Source organism: Camelus bactrianus, chromosome 20, assembly GCF_048773025.1.
Source record: "Camelus bactrianus isolate YW-2024 breed Bactrian camel chromosome 20, ASM4877302v1, whole genome shotgun sequence".
Lineage (NCBI taxonomy): Eukaryota > Metazoa > Chordata > Mammalia > Artiodactyla > Camelidae > Camelus > Camelus bactrianus.
The window spans coordinates 11,478,681-11,494,651 of record NC_133558.1 but is presented as its reverse complement, the minus strand read 5'-3'; the positions used below and the strand labels follow the sequence as shown (position 1 = coordinate 11,494,651).

Sequence of the window (15,971 nt, the reverse complement as noted above, 5' to 3'; positions counted from 1 at the left end):
CACACCAACCCAAAGGCAAACACAGCCACATTCACAGGTTCATGTCCAAAGCTCAGGATATAAATGAAACTGGGTTTTGGCCAATTGATAATCAAAAGAAAAAAGTGGTCCAACTGATAAGAGGATTCTTTTGAGGACATTGGGAATTGCACCCACCAATAAGAGAGCAAGACTAGTGAAAAATATTCAGTGGTTAGCTTTTTGAGGTGCTAAAGAAAGAGGTACTGAAGCCCTTTCTTTGCAACTCATTTTTCAAGTATGTGTGCCTTAAACTGAACCCCAAGTGAGGACCATACATGACCTGGATATCTGTCAAACATGAAGATGATCAGGGTCCAGGACCCCTCTGATGGTTTGGTTCATCTAATGCTGACTCTTAGTGAACCAGAGAAAAGTTAATTTTGCCTGAGCAAGACCTATGATTATTCTTTTCTCTGCTATGCAAAGTGCAATCGTCGTTTTCAGTATGAAGTTCTAACAAATTCAAATGGCAGTAAGAGGGGACAGACAAGAGAAGGATTTGTCTTAATGTTTTGAGAGGACCCCACAGAGGAAGTCACAGAGTTAAAACTAGTAGGACAGAAGCAAACATACACAATAACTGTGTTTTATATACCACTTTACTCTTAAACCTTGAAGCAGACCTGTACAGCTATGGTAAGGAATGGTGAGCTAATTCAATTTAAAAAATAGGAAACTTTAAAAATGGAGACTGATAAAAATGTGGCTTAGACTCACATACTTTCAATACCAAATACAGTATGTAAGACATCGCATAAGTGCTAAATATTAACAAAGACAGAAGATCCTTGTTTTCATAAAACACCCAGTACTACGAAATGTCCATATCAGGAAGTTTTAATCTGCAGTAGTTTTCAGTTAAAAAAAAATCCACACTGTTTTCAAAGTACTTAGATAATCCCTATCAAGTGTAGAATTACCCTGAAAAGAAAAGATTTATCTCTTATTCAGAATGCACAACTTTAAAACTGAGCAGGCTGGAGGTCTCGTCTCCTGAAATTATAATTTGTGATATTCTTCTGTTTGTAAGGAAGAACAGCCTGACTCCATCAGGATTCTTGGGTCAAGGAGAAAATGACTGCACAGTTCTTGAGACAGACCAATTTTTTTTCCAGTACCTTAAATATTACCTATTACATTACTGGGGTGAAATTTGAGAATTTGCTCTGAATTATAAACAGTGTAAAATAGAAGCATGGTGCATCAGACAATATTCCAGTCCTCAGTTCCAGACACTCAGAGCCATGGAGAATTACTTTTACTCATCAGCACATAATAACTCAAACAGTCAGTGAAGGGGCAGGACCCTCCCTTCCATCTGAAGCACTGAATCTTTAACATTCTCCTATTCTGTGGAAAGGGGAGACACACTGGCTTCTAAATCTTAGAATGGCTTAGATGGTTTCCTGGCTCTCAGAATTCAGAGTCTCTCTCCAAGAGCCATTAAAGGATACTCACTGAAACCAATGGGCCACATATTCAACTTCTGGTAATTCTGATACATTCAGTGGCTGAGCCAGGAAGACCAAAGGATTTACTGCAACAAATGTTAACTATAAAAGCCAAAAAAATAGCTCAGGACCAGCTGAAACTCTGCCTTCGGCTTATCCTCTGTAGGCTCTGCCTCTATGACCCTGGTGGGAGCACAAGATGAGGCGCTAGTTTCCAAGGTGACCTGACGGTCAGTACTCAGGGGCTTTCCAGTATGGTGTCCTCGAGGGCAAACTTGGACATTCCCTTAACAGAATCTTCATCAGCTGCCCCTGTGACAAACTTATCTCTGGCTCCTCCCCTCTTCTCCTCCTGCAGGCTGCTACAGCACGTGGTGCCAGAGCTTTCTGCGTTCTTCTGTGTCTGGCTATCAGTGGCAGACATGTCGGCTGGAATTACAGCCAGACACTGTCTTCAGGTGTCCCTGTCGGCCAGAGGGGAGATGGTCAGGGGAGGGAAGGAAGCCAAGAATTCTGGAAAGGCCTGTATGTGCCAGGCACTGGTTATTTTCATTCATTTAAGAGATATTTAATGCTCAGTAAAGGACAAGCTCTTCGCCAAGGCTCCCCAAACTTGCCTGAACATTAGAATCATCTGGGGATCCGTCAGACATTCCGAAGCTCGGGCCACACGCAGGAACACTCTCTGGGGAGGCAGGACATGGGCGTCGGATTTTCTGAAGCTCCCTAGATGATTCCAATGTGCAGACAAGGTTGGGAACAACCACTCTACGCTTTGTCCTGAGATGGATCTTAGTGATCAGAATGATATTACTAGGACTGAAATCCCTTTCTAACAGAAAATAAAACAGCAAGTCAGAAAGGCTGACCCAATATTAAACAGCCTGTAAGTGGTAGAAGCATAATTCAAGCACATATCTGCTTGACTGTGAAGCCTTCTTCAGGGAAATCCTTTATGCTATAATTAGACATGGGGGGAAAAAAGGCACTAGTCAAATGAAAGAACCAGAAGTATGGGCTCCCTCAACAGATACGCAATGTTGCTCTTGGGCCGCTGGCTTAAACATGCATGAAGTATTGGGAGGTGGTGTAATAATTTAATTTAAGATTTACGCTTACTACTCCTCACTCCAACTCTCAGACACCTTAGCAGCGGACCGAGCTCCTCCAGCCAACTCTGGGAGCAGACTTGATCCCGTGAGGATGTGAGAGGTCGTGGGTGCCGGCACTGGCACCTCAGCACCAAGTCGCCCTGGACACTGGCTTGTTCTGATTCTGTGTCCGGGTTCTAGGAACCTTACTCACTGCCTTTCTCGTTTTTCCCGAGTATGTGTGGATTCTAGAAATGGGGTCCTTGAGCCCCCCCCATCTTGGTTCCCTGCCTAGTGCTCATGTTGCTCTGGGATAGGGATCTGACCCTCAGTCTTGGGACTGGAGATTTAAGGGCATTGCCCCTGGGTGTAAGCATCCCTCAGAGGTAAAATCTCATGGCAGAGGTAATGCACCAGGTTGTCTAGACTGAATGAGAAGCAGTGGATCAGATCAAGCCTACAACCTCGGTCACCCATTGAAGGGTCCACTGCTTCTTATTCTCCGTGGGAGATGGGCCTGTGGGCAATGGAGCTAAGAGGAGAAAGGAGGAGAAAGGAGCAGGACGGGGCAGATCTGGCCCAGCTCACACCTGGAGTTAGGTCTGTGTAGGGAGACAGACGGAAGCTCCCACAGGGGCAAACCTGTCTGGAGATGCCGAGAATGGGGGCTGGGAAGAGCTTCGGAGGCTGCTCCAGGAACCTGAGAGGGTCCCGGGAGAGTCACAGAGGATCATATTTAATTAGGCTGCAGATTGCCTTCATTTCCTGGAACAGAGGCTACGGGGTCAGATCCGCACATGCAGAATAAAACAAAGACATTTAATAAAAGATGGTGTTTACACCTGCAAATTATCTGAGTAATTCTGGCCCTTCTAAAAGAAACCTTAACATTCTTTTATAGTGTGTTTTACCCTAACCAGTTTATTTCTATGGTGTAGAATTACACACCTAAAAACTCAGGACCTACAGAACTATGATCTCCTGTGACATGCACAGGGTCACACAGACTGAAAAGTAGAGGTGAGGTGAGGACTGAAATGAAGGAAGCTGCAGGGGGAAGGGCTTAACCTGAGTTAAGCAGAGCAACCCCTACACAGATGCTTTTTAAAAATACTACCTCATCTTGATGAAATGAGTCTGAAGTATATTAGAGCCCCAAACTGGAAACAATTGAAAACTATATTTTATTAAAGCCATTGTAACAGCGGAGAAAGAAAGGAAAGAAAGAAAGAAAAGAAAAGAAAGAAAGGAAAGAAAGAAAGGAAAGAAAGAAAGAAAGAAAGAAAGAAAGAAAGAAAGAAAGCAAGCAAGCAAGCAAGCAAGCAAGCAAGAAAGAAAGCAGCACATTTAATGGCCAAATTCAGGGGGCAAAAGTTCACTTGTGTTGCAAGAACACAGCACAAAACCTAAAAATGCTGCTTTTGAAAGTTCTATTAAGATTAATTTTGAGAGCAGATGCTTGATTATCTACTTTTTTTTTTAAGCGGGGGTGAGGGGTACAAAGACTTTTTAGAATGCCTGCAAATCCCTTTCTCTAAATTAATTTCAATTGTCCTGGGAACAGCTGCTTCCTCTGATTTTAAATATATGAACTATAACTATAAAATAATGGAACCATTGTATGCGGCATGTGGAAAGCTTGTAATATTTCAGTTATATATACTATAAATATATATAATTATATAACTTTATTACATATATTTACATACTAAAATGCATCAAAATTTTTTCATTATTACTTGAAATAATTACTAATCACTTTATTACTTTGTAATTTGGGTTTTCTTCTTCTCTAATTTTTGATTTACTTATTTTTTAGGGGAGGAGGTAATTAGGTTTATTTATTTACTTTTTTTTTTTAAGTGAAGGTACTGGGGATTGAACCTAGGACCTTGTGAATGCTAGGCAGGCACTCTACCACTGAGCTATCCCTTCCCCCAGAATTTAGATTTTATTCTGAAAAGGAAACTACAAGTTCTTAAATGAAATCTCCATATTGTTTTGCTAGTGGCAATTACATATGTAATTAACAGCCACTTCTCTCCACCACAACACACACCATTGCCTTAGTTACCCAGTTAATTTGGGTACAGCCTAGCTTTGGATCTAGATAATCTACAAAAAGGACTCCAATTATCCATTTTGTTGAGTTTGTTGAAAGTAGGACTAATAGGGTACTTTTGGATGAAGATTTTATGTCTTTGTGACAAAATTAAGCAGAAACATAGTTGTTTAAGCAAAAAAAAAAAAAAAGTCAGCTGTAAAGAGAAGTTTTCCATCTAAAATTTTCTGTTTACTAATTACATTTTTTGGAAATTTTCAACGTTCACTTTTTAAGTTCTAAGATTTTTCAAATATAACAGCAGGGGTAGCAGATGATTTGGTCTACATAGAGCCTAACTTTAATAAACAGACTGAAAATGAATCAGAGTAAGTAGGCTCATTTGTCCATTCAACACTGACCAAGTGCTACCTTGCAAGGAACTGGGTATATGAGGATGGAGGCTTAGGTCTTGCTTGTTAAGAATTATGAGATTATGAGTCTAGCGGGAGTGTTGAGTGCACAAAATAGTGGTTGCAGATGCAGTCTGGTATGATGTCGTGCGTAAGATGAACGGCGGACCCTGGGGGCACAGAGGAGGGTGTGACCAGGTCTCCTCAGGACAGTGGGATCAAGGGAGCAGAAAATGGGCTGTGTGGCTTAGGCCTGGGCCACACCATCGAATGTTCTGTGGAGGACAGAGGTCCTATAAGGAGAGGTACTGAGGGGTTTTAAGCCAGGGAAAAATGTTTACACAGATAACATTAATCTCCAACTTTAAGAACAGGTCTGGCAACCTACGTCTTGGCCTGGGGTTTTACCAATTTTTTAAAAGGCAGAGACCAAGAAAATCAAAATACCATGTGACAATTTCTTGGAACAGGTGGATTTTGTGTCTCACAACAGAGCCTTTGTTACGATGTTTCTTCTATAAAATTGGCTCAGTGATAGTAATATTGTGAGCCACCTGTCTGCAAGTGTTTGCCGAGATCACAGATAGAGCTACTGAATGGAACAGCTGACACGCAGTGGTCAGGTTTATGGGTTTTCCTGTCCACCCTCCCTTACGGCCACCCCCCCAACTCCCCTGCACACATACACACAGATGGCTGTCGTCTGTTTCCTGGTCAGATTCTCTCTTTAGCTGTCCATCTCAGAGCCAGCCTGGTCCATTAATCACCCAGCTTACAGTTAATGCTCCCCAGGTACATTTCGTGTGCCCAATTACACACTTCAAAAGCGTTTAAAAATCATCAAGCCATTTCAGTCACAAATATACATTAACATGCCACAGCTACAGGAATTCGCGATGCTTTACAACGGAACCTTTTGGCCGATGCTGTTAATTAACTTTTCCAAAGACAAAGACTCTCAAACGGTCTTGTGTAACACAGCACACAAAGTGGGAGGATGATAAAACCCCTCACACAGCCCAAGCGGAGGGTGCGATTAAAAGAAAGAACGACAGTGTCAGAACTAGGGACTAACATACACATAAATTAGTTTTCAAACCAATAGAAAATACTTTACAAATTCATGGTTTAGGATTTGTTTATATTTTAGACACCAAAACTATTTTCAGCGGGATGTACTCTGATCAAGAACTTAGTGAAACTGATACACTTCCAAATATGTCAATTTCTCTAAGTACTTACGGATTTTACATTCATATTTATATCACACTTTTCTTGGCTGACAACCATATTCAAGAAAAAAAGATTGCACATAACTAACAGATGATCATCCTGTACAAGAAAAGTGTTAACCAAAGTGAATTTATGACTTCAGTCTCTATTCTCTTATTTTTATCACTTCCTATAATTCTGAGACTTCTGCCAATGAAAACAAAGTTTCTGGGGGCCTTTCCAAGAAAACAGAATTGTTTAAAAATGTTACAATGAAGGGCTGTATAATATTTTAAGCATATGTTTATTAACAATTTTTTAAAAGTCAATTTAGGGAATATTCCCTGTTTCATTGATGGTAACAGAATAATCCTCGAATTTCAAGTTTCCACAAAAATACCAAGGATATTTTGTAAACTATCTACCGACCACCCCCTCTAGCTGTATGCATAGAGAGTTCACTAAATAAAGCTTACAAATATTAAAAAAAATCGTATTTATATAAAGTCAGCATAAAAAGATGGTCCCAAATCATGAAGGAAATGTAGGGCCTATTTTGATCACTTCAAAGGCAAGACTTCAAACTCCCTTCGCCCAAGACAGAAGTACAAGATGAAAGGTAATGGGAAACCCAAATCTCATGATTTTGTCAATGATTCTGGTTTCCTCATCCCCAGTCTTCCCACCCTCCTGGAGTCTCTGCATGTTGCTCCTTGGACGACCTGGAGAGATGTGAAATACGGCAGTAGATGAAAAAAGAACAAAAAATAAAGTCCCTCCAGAGAAGGAAAAACAGCTTTAAATTGGAAAACAGCCTGGGAATACCTTACACAGTCTGTATCAGTTCGTGGAAGGCAGTAATTTTGTGTTTTTATGTTTCCTAATTTATAGCTTTGGTTGCGGCCCTTCAAAAGACATAGGTGGTGATTCCTGTTTTACATGCACAAAGGAGAAACGTTTGATAGAAGCAAACCAAGCCCTCAGAGAAGACTCCAGAAGAATATGGTGAACACAATCTAATTTGCTCAAGTGACCCCAGTGTTTTGCATAAATTGTCTTGATAAGTAGACTTAATGATTAGTTTGGCTTTTTTTTGCCATTGCTCTGTGGACCAAATCTGGGATTCCCAAATTGTCTTTTCTTGTCTGCCAGGCCAGCACTGGTAGCTTGAAAATACAATTTCTTATATAAAAAAAAAGAAAGATAAAATTAAATTTTCCATGGGAAAATTTTCCAGAGTTAAAGATAGCAGAGTATACCCATCAAAGAGGAAAAACTATAGATAGCCAACGGTTGTAAGACCAAGGGTGACATGTGGCTTGAATTATCTGGACAACTACTCCATTTGGCTAGAAAAGTCTAGGTCTGAACTGTCACCGAATTAAAGTTTTTTGTTTCACTTTTGGATTTTAAAATCATAAAGAAACAGTTGTATTTCTCAAATTACCCACACTTGGTAAATGGCAGAGATCAGGGGTGAGGCAAAATGATAGTTGTTATAAAGATGATTTACATCTGGCTCTATATTTACTTAGGAAGAAATACAAAAAAAATTTATATTTACTTAGGAAAAATACAAAACATAGAAGCATCAGCATCTCCTGAGGTTTACAGCGGAGGCACACTAAGACAAAGTGACTTTTGTCTCAATTTCAGTTCCAAATTTCACAGGAAAGGTTAACTGGTGGTAGGTCTGGGAAAGAGCCTGTAATTTGCACAGCTTGTACCAAGGGTGCAACCTGGACCAATAAACCTGGGCTTAGCTCTATGTTACAATCTACAAAGGGTTTGTTTTACCTTTTGTAGACAATCTGCACCTTCCCCCCATCCCTCCTTAAGAAAACCTTTTTGCTTAATCTAACATTAGCTTGTATTTCCTGAATTTGCACTAACTGGGAATTAGAGGCATGCAGGTGGCAAGGGACAGGTCGAGGGGAGGCATTTGTGACTAATATGCCATTGCCTATGAGAAAATGCATTGTCCATTTCCATTACCATCATTAGATAGAAGAAATAAAGAAATAGTATTTATGTGGTTCTCAATGAACACAAGCTATAGTTAATGGAATAAGCCTCTGGAAATTTCATTGTGAAGAAATGTGATTACAAATGATTGTGTTCAACTTAGCAAATGTGTTTGGACACTGCCCTGTCCCAATCACTGCTGCAGGTCCCAGGCAGAATGGCAAAAGGATTCTGCTTTCAATGTGCTCACAGCCTCGGAGGAGAGGAAAGACACTTCCATCTTCCCAGATGACAGGCACCAGCTCTGAGCCTTTGTGTCTTTGCTCAGGCTGTGCCTCTGTTTGGAAAGCTCTCCCCCAGTTTGCTGTCTGGAAGACTTTAACATATCCTTCAAGGCTCAACTCAAAGTTTTCTTCTTTTTGTAGGTTTTCTGGAACTCTCCTAAGAGGAAATGTCCTGTTTCTTTCTTACAAGGACCCGTTAGGAACACCTTCATTATGACACCACATTATATTGTCATTATTTGTCTGTGAATTCAGAGATGGTCATCGCTCGAGCCCGAGCTCTGAAGAGCCACTCATTATTCATCTTAAAGTCACTGGTAATACACCCAGTGCCTGAAACATGGTAGGTTCTTCATAAATATTTATGGAAGTGAATAAATAACTGCTTTATAAGGTAGAAAGTGCTTAGCGTCATAAAAGTACAGATTTTAAGAAGTTGTGTGGAGGTTCTGTGGAGGGAAAGGACAACTTCCAGCTTGGGGCAGGGCGTGGTGATAAGCAGAGAGGCTTCTTGGAGAGAAGACCATTTGAAATAGACCTTGAGGAAGGATGGATCAGATCTGACACAGGGAAATATGAGGAAGGGAATTCCAGGAGGAGGGTCCATGAGCTTTGTCATTATAGCAAATAAGTGTAACTGGATCATTAGCAATCACACAGGAACTTACAGATCCACATAAGTACTGTCTTTCAAAGCATTAGCTCCTGATGCCACACACTTGTTTAATGAAACTACTGGTACTCAAAACTTTATTTTAGGACTGCCTTCAGAGCTGCTTACAAATACACACACACACGCACGCACGCACGCACGCACGCACGCACACCCGTAAATGATCATTCATGCCTTTGTATTCTCCTCCTTTTGAGTGAAAAGAGTGTTTTGTTTTGTTTTTTAATGGAAGTACTGGGGAACGAGCCCAGGACCTCGTGTATGCTAAGCGTGCGCTCTACCACTGAGCTGTAGCCTCCATCCCCCTGGACAGCACATTACTTGAATGAATCCCTCTCCAAAGAGGGTCTCAATGGCTTTTGGCTATTTGAAAAGATAAAATTCACTTGTAAAGAAGGAATGTTTGCTAGCACTTAGTATTCTAAAAAGGATGGGAGAACAGCTTTATCTGCCATTGCCTCTCTCACTGGAAGTGAGGAGGGACAGGGAGATGGATAATGTCATTCAGCCCTGGCAGCGATTACGGGGAGGCCCAGACTTAGAAAGTGGGGAACCCCTGGGAGTGAAGGCTAAGAGTGTGAACCCAAAGTCGTGGCACCTCAGGGATGAATGAAAACCCAGGGGGGGCGGTGCTCACTGTGGCTCTGCTCTGGGCTGAGACTGACAGCTGTGTTCAATCAAAGTTTCCTCTGATCCAGGCACCGCAGCGCAGCTCTGGGGAGCATCTCTGCCTGTACCTTAAACCACAACCTCCTGACTTTCCAAAGAGAGGACAGAGGAGACAGTAGACAACAGGACACCCCCAATTACACCACTGCCTTCAACGTTACGCCTTAAGGAAAAGGAATTTTAAATGAACACACCTTAATTAAAAAATTCCCTAAGTGATGGTTTAAATAAATTAGAAATATTTATTAACTTGCTGGCCCCTAGTTTTAGAGAGTTTCAGTTCTTGGTTATGAAAAAGTCCTAGTAAATAAAATAATCTTGATCGTTAAAGTGGGCAGTTTTAAAAGCCACTACTGTTTTGATTTAGGGAGAGAAAGATTTAAATACTCTAAAAACATTTATGCATTCTTATCAACCAACAATAAAACTCAAAGGTATTTATGAGATAATAAAATGGGTCTAAATATAAAAAGCTTACTTACAGCTTCAGAGTACAGCCAACTCAAAACTATTATGTATGGAATTGTAGGTATTTATTTGTGACTTGCACCTACTCTATTAAAGATACAGCTAAGGTAAAAATAAAATCCACAAATAATCCCCAAACTTCAAAGGGCAGAAACTGAAGCTGTATGCAATACTCCATCGAGTCAGACAGCTGGTCCATAAATAATGAAGAGATCATTACACAAAATCTTCTTGCTCCTTCATCCTATAAAACTGCATCTAACGCCAACCCTTCAGAAACTGCATTCTAAATAAAGGTCATTAGTAAGACAGATGATGGCAGCCTTTTCCCAGTCCTCACTCTTCCCAAATTGTCACAGTTGATAGGCCAGCCTGTCGTCGTTAGAGCTTTAAGACCCTCAACTCTTTAGTTCTCCCCACCCCTTTGTCTCTTTGACTGACTTACTCCATTCTCTAAGTAAGTGTCCCCCAAGGTTTTATCCTTTATCGTGCTCTCTTTTTTTCTAGCTTCTCTTTCATTTAACAATCATCTCTAGGTCTCACCCAGACCTGCATTTCACCTGCCTGCTCCACCCTGCCATCTAGATGGATGTCTCATCTGCACCTCAAATGCAACACGGTGAAAACGTAGGTGAATATTTTTCTTGCTCCTCTACTACCTCCTCTTGTTGAAATCCCTGTTTTTATTGACATTACTATGATTCTCTCCGACTTCTCGATTGGAAATTTTGTGTTTAGATTTGATTTCTCTCTGTCTTTTTTGTCCTCTAACTCAGTGTCCATTTCAGCATTCCATTGTCACTGTCACACTTGAGGTCACATCCTCATTACCCCATGCCTAGCATCCACTGAAGTCTCCTAACATGTATTAGGGTCTCTAATCTCTTCCCTTTTCTATTTATCTTGCACAATTGCTAGATCACTATTTACAGTGTGTAACTTTCTGCTTAAAAACCTATGGGAACATTGTAAATCAACTATACTTCAATAAAAACAAAACAAAACGGTGCCAGGTACCACAACAGTAACAGAACTTTGCTGTTTTCCGGGGGTTTTGTTTTTCACCTTTTTTTTAATGGAGTGTACTGGATGTCTCTATAATTTTGTTCAGATGACTGCAGAACCTGGAAACACTCTTGTTGCAACTGATGCATAACATACTGCTATTGCACTTTTTATGTTAAAAAATATATATATATATGATTTGAATTTTTGGAAACTTTAGCTGTGCCATCAACTTTGGAAAAAAAAAACAGTATCCCAGTTGTACTGTGTTGGGTTGGCATTGTACAGAAATTAACAGCCATATTGGTCTAGAAACGTCAAACAGAATTTTTTCCATTTGTACAGTTTCTGTAATCAAATCCATGTAGATAAGACCTTACATATTTAATACCCCTGTACAAACTAATTAATATTACAAATCAACTATACTTCAATAAAAACAGAACAAAAACCCAACCCCCCTAAAAGAGACTCAAATCAAATGCAGCCCTTTGTTGCCCTTCCTGCCCACCCAGAAGTCTAATTAGCAAGGTTTATTTTCCAACATCGCCTTGTGTTGTTATTTATTTTCTGCATTGTAATTAAAACCTGCAGCTTGATGGCAGAAACGGTAGCATTCATACAATGTCTGGTGTGTGTTTTGTACATGGTGGGTACCCAATAAATGGTTATTAGGTAAATGAAGTATTAAACAAATGAATGAGTAAAAACTAACCATCTCCCTTGAGTCTCCCTCAAGTTGGATTCCTTTGGTCCAATGTGAACACATTAGAGCAGTGCTTTTCAAATTTTAATATGCATATAAATCATCTGGGAAAATCTTGTTAAAATGCAGGTTCTGATTCAGGAGGTCTGGGGTGGGGTCTGAGATTCTGCATTTCTAAGAAGTTCTCAGATTGCTGCTGGTCCAAGAACTACACTGTACTCCAGGGCTGGGTGTTCCTCCCATGTCTTCCTGGTCTGTGCAAGCACTGTGCTTTGTACTTTCCTTCAGCGTGCTGCCCCCCCCCCATCACGTTTATCATGCTGTACTGTTTATATGTTCTTCAGCTGGAATGTGACTGTCCGTGACAGAAACTGTGTCTACTGTGTCACATATCCATCTCTGTGTTCTCAAGCACCTTGCTGAGACCCTGGTGCATGTAGGTGAGCGCTAAGCAACCTTTGTTTACTTTCCACAGTCTCCTTCAGGCTGAACTAAGCAGTTTCCAACCTGACTTCATTATTTGTGCGTTTAGAGCTCCTCTGTTAGTCAATGCCACGCCTGACTCCCTCTGAGCCGTCTGGATCTCTTCCACTGTAGAACTAAAGTAATTGGCTACCCAAAGCCCCGGAAGGGAGCTAAAAACCTAGGAGCAATTATTAGACTGAGCGCCAGTGTGGTCAGGCAGACTGAGAGCCACTCTCTGTAGACCAGAGAGGAGATCAGTGGGCTGGAGACAACCAACACACCGGCTGAGGCTTCACCTGCTCACTTGGATCCACAAACCTAAGGTACAGCTTTGGTACAAGTTCTAAATGAAAATTTTGATATAAAGGATTGAGAACAGTCTTTGCTTGTAAAAATCAAGAGGAAGCCAGAGAGGCCAAAAGACTGGAAAACGCACAAGACATACATATTTAACGACGTGCTACAGAGTCTACATTATTTATAAGTCAAGATACCCTCTGGCTGTGTTTTAATTTGATCATCAGCAAACTGTTAAACTTTCACTTTGTTAATGGACATCTGGCCTTTATGTTGAGAAATAGGCTGAAAAGAAGTATCTACCTGTAGGGAAAGGAGTGATCATAGAATGTTTTGCTTTGAGAAAAACAGGACCCCACCTTGTCTGTACTTGTGATGACTCCCAAAGATCATTTTCTGGAGGTTCAGGGGAGGTTAGGATGGTGACAACTGCTGTATAGGATAGATTTTTAAAATCCACATTATTATTATTATTTTTCTACGTGGGGGTGGAGGTAATTAGGTTTATTTATTTTTTCAATGGCAGTACTGGGGATTGAACACAGGACCTCATGCATGCTAAGCATGCGATCTACCACTGAGCTGTACCCTCCCCGCCAAATCCGCATTATTAATAGAAAGAATTAAATCACCATTGCATAAGACTTTATACACACTCATTTATGTGCCATTGTATTCTAGTCTACAAATAATTATACCCTAACTGTTCCCAAAGCTAACTTGGAAAGACATATAAAAGGACAAAAATATGCCAACAAATTGAACACCAGAAAGTTAAGAAAACCACCACATTTTATCCTATTCATGGAATTCTTTTCATGACCTTTTCCTGACTAGATCTACACAGAACAGAATAAAAGTTGGAATGTTGATCTGGACCATTCATAGAAAGAACCAGCTATTTCAGTTATTAAGAGTCTAAAGATTAGGCCTCCATCTTTCCACTTAAGTTATCTGATTTGCAAGAACTGCCAACAAATATTACAAATCTGACCAACTGCAACGGATGAAAAATAAGTGTCTCTACTGGGTTCCTGCCAAAAGATCAATTTATTCAGTAAAGTGCATTCAAAACCCAGTGCTGAGGAAACTATGTAAATTAATATGAAAAAGAATTCCCAATAATTAAACTAACAGAAAACTGTAAGAAGTGTCTGGTGTAGGGTCTAGTCCACGGTCATATAAAGAAAAGCTTACGGAAACGAGAAGATTCCATTTACCACAGTAAATGTAACTAGAAATTCCAGATAGATTACCGCACAGCTGCCCCTTCCCCCAAAACGCACCCACCCGCAGGCCAGCACACTTGGCGCGCACACCCAGACCCTCTCTCCAGTCACTGGCCCGAAAATCGCCGGCCTCACAGTTCTTCATTTCGCCGGGACAACTGAAGGGGTGACAGTTGCCTGGCACAGCTGCAGTCTGAACGCAGAGGTTGGGAGGTGGGAAGAGTAAATTCAGTTCCAACTGTTAACGCAGGGAAAGATGAGTTCTCACGGCAACGCAGGCTTGGAAACTCAGAGTCGAAAGCCAGCAGCGTGCTCTTGGTCACTAAAACCCCACAGAGCTCAAATCTCAAAATCAGTTTTAAAACAGAAGAAACCAACGGATACTCAAAATACTTGAGATGCTAAGTTGCCATAAACTTTTTGAGTTTGTCCATCGAGATGGAATGCATTTCTTAAAAGACTTCCGAATGTTGCAGTGTCAATGAATGCCAATCCCCCATCTTCCTGCATTTTCTCTCATCCTTACCTTTTCAGAAATACATACTCTGTGCAGAGTTGTGATCACTGGGCAAATAAATGAACTGATTTTTATTTATTTTTCCTTCCCAAAGGCTAATGATCAGATAATTTTAATATCCTTTTCCCCCTTCTTTGCAAGCATGCTGCGATCCTGGCTATCACTGTTTATGACTTATTTGGCTGGTACGTCGATAGGCCATAGTAAGTGAGGAGAAATTAGTTTGATTTATGCTAGGGATTATGTTTTAATAATTTAGATTTAAAAATAAAAACTATAATTTTTATAATATACTTTGTAATAGTTTTTCTAACCCCAAACTTTAGAGGAGGATAAAAATATTAGAAAATATATTTCTATGCTCTTAAAGCTTCTCAATAGATTGTATACATATGATGTCACCTCTGAACCAACATTTTGTTACCTATTCATTCCTCACTTTTAGTATCTAGCCAAAACTTTGTCATAATTGCTCTTCCATTAAAGAAGTAAAGGAGATGCTCTGCTTTATAACAATTACCATTTTAAATAGAATTTGCCCACAGCATAACGTGAGCTCAATAAACAATAGCTGTCATTATTATTTATGGTAATCCATGCCTCCCAATGCATGCTCTAAGGACTGTATTTTATATAAATAAATAAATATTTATTTTTATATACATATAACATTTGTGTTTCATAACATGTTTTTTGAAATGTGGGATGTGACCCATTAGTGGGGTCATGAAGTCAATTTAGTGGGTCTCAGCCAGAATTTTATTTAAAAAATGAAATAAAATACAAGGGAAAATGTCTGAACGCAGTAAGAAAAAGTCATGTTTTGTGAAACTTGTTTGAGTATTGCAAGAAGAGGTATTTCTTATTACAGACTGCCTTTAAAAATTTCCAATTCATTGTTACAAAGCATATATTTCTAATGAACATAATGAAAAGGTAAGTATTCACTCTAGAGCAAAGGAAAACAGCTACATTTATTTTTCTGTAATTAATAACCTATTCTCCTCTTTCATATTCCAAACACAATTACTCAGCTTTGTACATTGCATTAAAGGTATTCAAACCATTTAAAAAGTAATTTTCTATTCATTTTCCATGGGCACCATTGAGAATTAATAGGCTAGCGTTTGTCGACATGATTATTTTCCACAAATAGATTCTCATTCCTTTTCCATTTATCTACCATGAAGTAACAGGACATCCAAGGACTCTTGATATTTAGTTTACTATTCTCTCATAATGACCTAGCTCCATGGCAAACATGTGACAGTCCCCCTTTAGGACAAATAGATCTATAACAAAACAGCATCTCATTGGAAATGTGTGAAAAATATTTCCAATTAGTCTACACAAACATCCACCCACATCCACACATACCCTTCCATATTAAAACCCTTCAAATGTTTATGAACTCTCTTCACAGAAATCATAATGTTGTGCACAGAAGAAAAATGACCAACTTAG

At 39.9% G+C, this 15,971-nt stretch overlaps 1 protein-coding gene across 5 annotated transcripts in view; it reads right to left on the bottom strand.

Annotated features, from left to right (window-relative positions):
* The window catches only part of CAP2 (cyclase associated actin cytoskeleton regulatory protein 2), a 115,016-nt gene that overhangs the window by 12,250 nt on the left and 86,795 nt on the right, over positions 1-15,971 (bottom strand). The gene's annotated exons all lie outside the window — the stretch shown is intronic.